Source organism: Neophocaena asiaeorientalis, unplaced genomic scaffold, assembly GCF_003031525.2.
Source record: "Neophocaena asiaeorientalis asiaeorientalis breed wild unplaced genomic scaffold, Neophocaena_asiaeorientalis_V1.1 scaffold55, whole genome shotgun sequence".
Classification (NCBI taxonomy): Eukaryota; Metazoa; Chordata; class Mammalia; order Artiodactyla; family Phocoenidae; genus Neophocaena; species Neophocaena asiaeorientalis.
The window spans coordinates 6,577,798-6,586,222 of record NW_020175684.1 but is presented as its reverse complement, the minus strand read 5'-3'; positions in this window follow the sequence as shown (position 1 = coordinate 6,586,222).

Genomic DNA, 8,425 nt, shown 5'->3' with positions numbered 1-8,425 from the left:
TAAAGCTTTTAGCACTTGTTATCATTGGTGCATTTGTTTATTGGTTTGGTTGCTCTTTCTTTTTTAAATTACTTTTTAATTTTAATAATATTTTTTATTTTAATAACTGTTTTTTCTTTTCTTTCTTTTTTTTTTTCTCCCTTTTATTCTGAGCCAGGTGGCTGACAGAGTCTTGGTGCTCCAGCTGGGTGTCAGACCTGAGCCTCTGAGGTGGGAAAGCCAAGATCAGGACATTGGTCAACCAGATACCTCCTTGCCCCACATAATATCAAACAGCAAAAGTTGTCTCAGAGATTTCCATCTCAATGTGAAGACCCAGCTCCACTCAACGACCAGCAAGCTACAGTGCTGGACACCCTATGCCAAACAACTAGTAAGACAGGAACACAACCCCAACCATTAGCAGAGAGGCTGCCTAAAATCATAATAAGGTCACAGAAATCCCCAAACACACCACAGACGCAGTCCTGCCTACCAGAAAAACAAGATCCAGCTTCATCCACAAGAACACAGGCACCAGTCCCCTACACCAGGAAGCCTACACAGTCCACTGAACCAACCTTACCCACAAGGGGCAGACAACAAAAACAATGGGAGCTATGAACCTGCAACCTGTGAAAAGGAGACTGCAAACACAGTAAATTAAGGAAAATGGGAAGACCGAGAAATACACAGCAAATGAAGGAGCAAGGGAAAAACCCACCAGACCAAACAAATGAAGAGGAAATAAGCAGTCTACCTGAAAAATAATTCAGAGTAATGATAGTAAAGATGATCCAAAATCTTGGAAATAGAATGGAGAAAATACAAGAAAGGTTTAACAAGGAAATAGAAGAAAAAAGGAGAAAATAAACAATGAAGAAGAACACAATAAATGAGCTTAAAAATTCTCTAGAAGGAATCAATAGCAGAATAATTGAGGGAGAAGAATGGATAAGTGACCTGGAAGATAAAATAGTGGAGATAACTACTGCAGAGCAAATAAAGAAAAAAGAACGTAAAGAATTGAGGACAGTCTCAGAGACCTCTGGGACAACATTAAATGCACAAACATTCGTATTATGGGGGTCCCAGAAGAAGAAGAGAAAAAGAAAGGGACTGAGAAAATATTTGGAGAGACTATAGTTGAAAACTTGCCTAATATGAGAAAGGAAATAATCAACTCCAGGAAGCACAGAGAGTCCCATACAGGATAAATCCAAGGAGAAACATGCCAAGACACAAATTAATCAAACTAAAAAAAATTAAATACAAAGAAAAAATATTAAAAGCAGAAAGGGAAAAGCAACAAATAAAATACAAGGGAATCCCCATAAGGTTAACAGCTGACCATTCGGCAGAAACTGTGCACGCCAGAAGGCTGCGGCAGGACATATTTAAAGTGATGAAAGGAAAAGAACGTACAAGCAAGATTACTCTATCCAGCAAGGATCTCATTCAGATTCGACAGAGAAATTAAAACCTTTACAGACAAGCAAAAGCTAAGAGAATTCAGCACCACCAAACCAGCTTTACAGCAAATGCTAAAGGAACTTCTCTAGGCAGAAAACACAAGAGAAGGAAAAGACCTACAATAACAAACCCAAAAGAACTAAGAAAATGGTAATAGGAACACACATATCAATAACTACCTTAAATGTAAATGGATTAAATGTTCCAACCAAAAGAAATAGACTGGCTGAATGGATACAAAAACAAGACTCATATGTATGCTCTCTGCAAGATAGCCACTTCAGATATAGGGACACATACAGACTGAAAGTGAGGGATGGAAAAAGATTTTCCATGCAAATGGAAATCAAAAGAGAGCTGGAGCAGCAATTCTCATATCAGAAAAAATAGACTTTAAAATAAAGAATATTACAAGACACAAAGAAGGACACTACATAATGATCAAGGGATTGATCCAAGAAGAAGATAAAACAATTGTAAATATTTATGCACCCAACATAGGAGCACCTCAATACTTAAGGTAAATGCTAAGAGCCATAAAAGGGGAAATGGAGAGTAACACAATCATAGTAGGGAACTTTAACACCCCACTTTCACCAATGGACAGATCATCCAAAATGAAAATAAATAGGTAAACACAAACTTTAAATGATACATTAAACAAGATGGACTTAATTGATATTTATAGGACATTCCATCCAAAACAACAGAATACAATTCCTTCTCAGGTGTGCATGGAATATTCTCCAGGACAGGTCATATCTTGGATCACAAATCAAGCCTTGATAAATTTAATACAATTGAAATCGTTTCAAGTATCTTCTCTGATCACAACGCTATGAGATTAGGTATCAATTACAGGAAAATATCTGTGAAAAATACAAACACATGGAGGCTAAACAATACCCTACTAAATAACCAAGCTATCACTGAAGAAATCAAAGAGGAGATAAAAAAAAAAATACCTAGCAACAAATGACAATGAAAACATGGCGACCCAAAACCTATGGGATAAAGCAAAAGCAGTTCTAAGAGGGAATTTGTTATCAATACCATTCTAACTCAGGAAACAAGAAGCAGGGCTTCCCTGGTGGTGCAGTGGTTGGGAGTCTACCTGTTGATGCAGGGGACACGGGTTCATGCTCCGGTCTGGGAAGATCCCATATGTCGCAGAGTGGCTGGCCCTGTGAGCCATGGTCGCTGAGCCTGTGCGTCCGGAGCCTGTGCTCCGCAACGGAAGAAGCCACAACAGTGAGAGGCCTGCGTACCACAACAAATAAATAAATAAATAAAAACAGTGAAGTTGTAAATGGCACATAAAACATTTGATCAAATAAATACACATGGAATCCTGCACCTATAAGATATATATATATATATATATATATATATATGTATACATTCTTCTAAAATATACATAAATTATTTATTAAAATTGAGCAAGATTCTAGTTGATAAAGTCTCAGGAAGAAAGTGTAACACCCAATTGGAGAAAATTATAAAATCTTGTTAAAATACATTAAAGAGTTTCTACACAAATAGCAGTTACAACAGTGTTCATGCACAGAAAGATTCAATATCAGAAGTATGTAGGGTTGAACTCAGAATAATGTAGGGGTTAGGGGTGCCAACCCTCCCTGTAGTTGAAAATCTGCTTGTAAATTCACAGTTGAATTCAACTAAACATGGATCATGTAGTATTGTACTGCACGTTTAGTGAAAAAATATCTATATACAAGTGGACCTTTGTAGTTCGAATCCTTGTTGTTCAAGGGTCAACTATATATGTTTTCTAAATTAAGCCATAAACCATAAGTAATTTCAACGTTAATAACAATCCCAACTGGAACGTTCAATAAATCATTTTTTGTTTATGTCTATGCATATGTGTGTGTATGTGTGTGTTTATGTGTATCACCAAAAGTTACCACAGGTCAACAAAATTGACAGGCAAATTTTGAGGAAAACTAAGAAGATAAGGGGGCTGTTCTTATCAGAAATATTATAAAGTTATTGTAATTTAGATGATAGCCTGTAAGTATTGATGCAGAGAGCAAACATAAATGACTAGAAGAGAATAGAATTAAAGTACACTTAGTTGTGCAAAAAAGGTATATTTAACAAAACTGGAATTTTGTATCAATGTAAGTGTAATAGAATCTTCAATTTATGTTTGGTCATTTTTTTCTCCAATGGAAAAAAAAAAGGGATACCTATACAAATGCTTTGCAAAAATGTATTCTTGTTATATTAAAGATCTAAACATGAAAATGAAAACTTTAAAATGTCATAGGTAACTATGCGAGAATATTTTTATGTCTTGGGACAGGAAATAATTTCTTAAAGAAAACACAAGATTGATACATTTTTCTTCATAATAATTATAAACTTATCTATATCAAAATACCCTGTTAAACACGAAAAGACATGAAAATAGAAATAAGTTATTTAGAACATATATAATAGATAATTAATACCAAAATATATATATGTTTTCTACAAATCAGTTAGATAAATGCTAAATTTTAAAAAAGCCAATCTAAAACTAAAGGTATGAACAAAAGGTATACAAAACAGATGATACAAATTACGAATAAACATATATTGATCAATAAAAATATTCAAATTACCTAGTATTTGGGAAAATGCAAAAGAAAATCTCAATAAGATACAATTTTATACATATAGGCAAAACTTTTTCAGTCTGAAATACCAAGTAATGGAGAGGACGAGGAACAAGAATAAGAGAACAAGAGAAATTCTTTTTTAGTATCTACAAGGAAGTACATCATTACAAGAAATTTTGAGAGCTGATTGGCAATGCCCACTCGTGGTAGAATATTGCAGTAATGACTCTCAACAGGCCACATTTCTCTTTGAAGTTGACTAAGTGAATGCTTTTGCCCATGAGACAGCTGAAATCCTAACTTAAGCAGAGCCTTAGAAAGTGTTCACTGGGTCTTCCCCTCTCCCTTGGTTATAGGAACCTTGACACTACCATTTGAAGTGGGCCCTGATAACTGACTATCAGGGTTCAGCAAAATTTTTGCTTCTCACTATTAAAATATGTATAGCTGATTCACTTTGTTATAAAGCAGAAACTAACACACCATTGTAAAGAAATTATACTCCAATAAAGTTGTTTAAAAAAATAGACATTTTTGTGTCAAGCATTGCTTTGATTGTACAATGTGAGCCTTAGGTTCTTTTTTCAAAATAAAACTATATCAAGACCTGCTTCTTAAATATTCCAAATGCATTATTCCTATTTGTATTATTATGTATTCATTAAGTATTTTATTCACAGAGAGTTACTTGTTCAATAATAAACACAAAGATGTCTTTATGCTCCTATCCATCCTTTGATTTTAAGGTTGATTCTATTGAAAAGAAAATTATTATGACAGGTTTTGTTGTTAAACTACTTATTACTATTATTTAGTGTTTGAATTTTTTAATCTTTGGGATTAAAAAAAATATTCATTATAAAATAATTTCAAGTGTACACAAAAATCGCAAGAAAATTACAAACCACTCTCCTACTCCACTCACAAGATGATCAGTTGTTAATATTTTATTTCATCCACCCATCCCACACAGAAAACCTTTTAAATTTTTGTCTATTATCCCAATAATGTCTCTTTTTCCATTCTGGTCATGATTCCACCTTAAATTATATGTCTATGCATAAAAAAAGTGTGCTTGGGAGTCTCTGCCGTCCATAATATATGGTCAAACTGATCAGCATGGGCTCCTTTATTATGGCCTTAACTGGTTTCTCCAATGATTTGCAATCTTTGCTAAGTGACTTTGGAGAAGTCTAAGCTAATTAATTTGCCTGAGATGAATGCTGTTAAGTGGTTCAATATCTATACTGCTATCACTTGGGTAAACATAACCTCACTATACTATCACTTAAGGTGACTACTGTTATCCAAATTCTGAGTCATATTATGCAGTAATCTTTGTGGCATTTCACTATGGTCCCATGCCAGATTAACCAGGCCAGATTGCTTCTGGACCAACTATTGTACAACATTATCAATCTGCAATTACCAGCAGGTCATTGTGTCTTTGCCCCACACTGAGCTTTAATATTATAGATTGGGTTTCCTGCAGCAGATAGGAAAAAGCAGACAGTAACAAATGACATTCAAATTAAAATTCATTAACCTTGCAAAATTACTTAGTATCATCAGTTGATAAAAATTCTAGTAACTAGTAAGCCTTAATTATTCATCAAGATACTAAGATTTATTTCTTCATAAAAGTGTGGTTCTCAGAACTTTGGAGGTAGTATACTGGATAGTAAGAATTAAAATATTGTTAGCAAATTTCTGAGGAATAAATAAAGCATTGAACTTTGATATTTGTTAATGTTTGTAACCTAAGTAATTATTTAAATTGCTAAGGTAAATTCAAATTTCCTCATGACCTGGATCCAGGAGTTTAACATATTTATATATCTAAGGGCAAAGCATTTATATGAGAATAAATGAGAGATTGACAGAATTTTTTTACAGTGGCAGTATTACAGACTAATACTCATTTATCCCCAAATATGGACTGATTTGCTTTATTCATTTTTCTTTTATTAAAGTATAGATGACTTTACAATATCATATTAGTTTTAGGTATACAACATAAAAAATCAATACTTTTATAGTATATTATATTCCATATAAAGTTATAAAACATTGGCTATATTCCCTGTGCTGTACATTATGTTCTTGTAATTTATTTTATAGCTAGTAATTTGTCTTAATCCCCTTCCCTTATCTTGCTGCTTGCCCCTCTACTCTCCCCTCTGGTAACCAGTAGCTTCTTCTCTATATCTATAACTCTGTTTCTGTTTTGTTATATTCATTCATATGTTTTATTTTTTAGATTCCACATGTAAATGAAAACAAACAGTATTTGTGTTCTATGTCTGAGATTTCACTAACATAATACAGTTCAGATCCATCCATGTTGTCACAAGTGGAAAAATTTCATTCTTTTTCTATGGCTGTGTAGTATTACATTGTATATATATACCATTGTATATATATATATATATATATATATATATATATATACACACACACACACACACCACATCTTTACCCATTCATCTGTCTGTGGGTACTTAGGTTGTTTCCATATCTTGTCTATTGAAATTAATGCTACTGTGAATATTGGGGTGCATACATCTTTTCTAATTAGTGCTTTTATTTTCTTTGGATAAATACCCAGAATTGGAAATGCTGGATCATATGGTAGTTCTATTTTTAACTTTTTGAGAACTCTCCATAATGTTTTCCATAGTGACTATAACAGCATTACATTTCTACCAACAGTCTATGAGGGTTCATTTTTCTCCATATCCTGGACAATAGTTGTTATTTGTTGTCCTTTTAGTAATAGCCAGTCTCACAAGTGTGAGGTGATATCTCGTTGTGGTTTTAGATTGCCTTTCTCCTGATGATTAGCTGGTCATCTGTATGTCTCCTTTGGAAAAATGTCTATTAAGGTCCTCTGCTCATTTTTTAATCAGTTTTTTTTGATATTGAGTTATATAAGTTCTTTGTGTACTTTAGATACTAACCCCTTATCAGACATATTGAAAATATCTTCTTCCATTCAGTAGGTTAACTTTTCATTTTGTTGATAGTTTCCTTCACTGTGCCAAAGCTTTTAAGTTTGATTAGGTCCCATTTGATTACTTTTGCTTTTTTTCCCCTTGCCTGAGGAGACAGATCCAAAAAGAATAGTGCTTAGACCTATGTCAAAGAGCATACTGCCTGTGTTTTCTTCTAGGAGTTTCGTGGTTTCCAGTATTAAATTTAGGTCTTCAATCCATTTTGAATTTATTTCTGCATACTGTGTGAGAAAATGTTCTAGTTTTATTCTTTTACATGTAACTGTCCAGTTTTCCCATTACCAATTATTGAAGAGACTATTTCCCCATTCAATATTATTGCCTCCTTTGTCATAGATTAACTGACCATATGTGAGTGGAATTATTTTGGACTCTGTTCTGTTCCATTGATCTATCTGTCTGTTTTTGTTCCAGGACCATACTGTTTTGATTACTGTAGCTTTGTAGTATAGTATAGAGGCAGGGATCCTGATACCTCCACTTTTATTCTTTTTTCTCAAGATGCTTTGGTTATTTGGGGTACTTTTTTGTTCCATACAAATTTTAGAATTATTTGTTCTAGTTCTGTGAAAAATGTCATGGGTATTTTGATAGGGATTGCATTAAAGCTGTAGATTGCTTTGGTTGGTATGGACATTTTGACAGTATTAATTTTTCCAATCCATGAACACAGGATATCTTCTCATTTATTTGTAGTGTTTTCAATTTCCTTCATCAAGTTCTTACAAATTCCAGATAGTCTTTCACCACCTTGCTTAAATTTATCCCTAATAATTTTATTACTTTTGATGTAATTAAAAATGGGGCTGCTTTCTTGATAATTCTCTATTTGATGGTTCATTATTGGTGTACAGAAACGCAACAGATTTCTGTATATTAATATTCTATCCTGCAATTTTACTGAATTAATTTATTAGTTCTAACAGTTTTTTAGTGGAGTCTGTAGCGTTTTCTATATACCATATCATGGCATCTGCAAATACTGACAGTTTTACTTCTTCCCTTCCAATTTAGATGTTTTGTTTATTTTTCTAGTCTGATTTTTGTGACCAGGACTTCCAATACTATGTTAAATAGAAATGGCAAGAGTGGGCATCCTAATATTGCTCCCAATGTTAGAGGAAAAACTTTCAGCTTTTTCCCATTGAATGTGATGTTAGCTGTGAGTTTGTCATCAATGGTTTTTATTATATTGAGGTATGTTCCCTCAATACTCATGTTGTCAGAGTTCTTAAGAATGGATGTTGATGTTTGTCGAATGCTTTTTCCATGTCTATTGAGATAATCATGTGATTTTTATCATTTTGTTAATGTAGTGTGTCACACTGATTT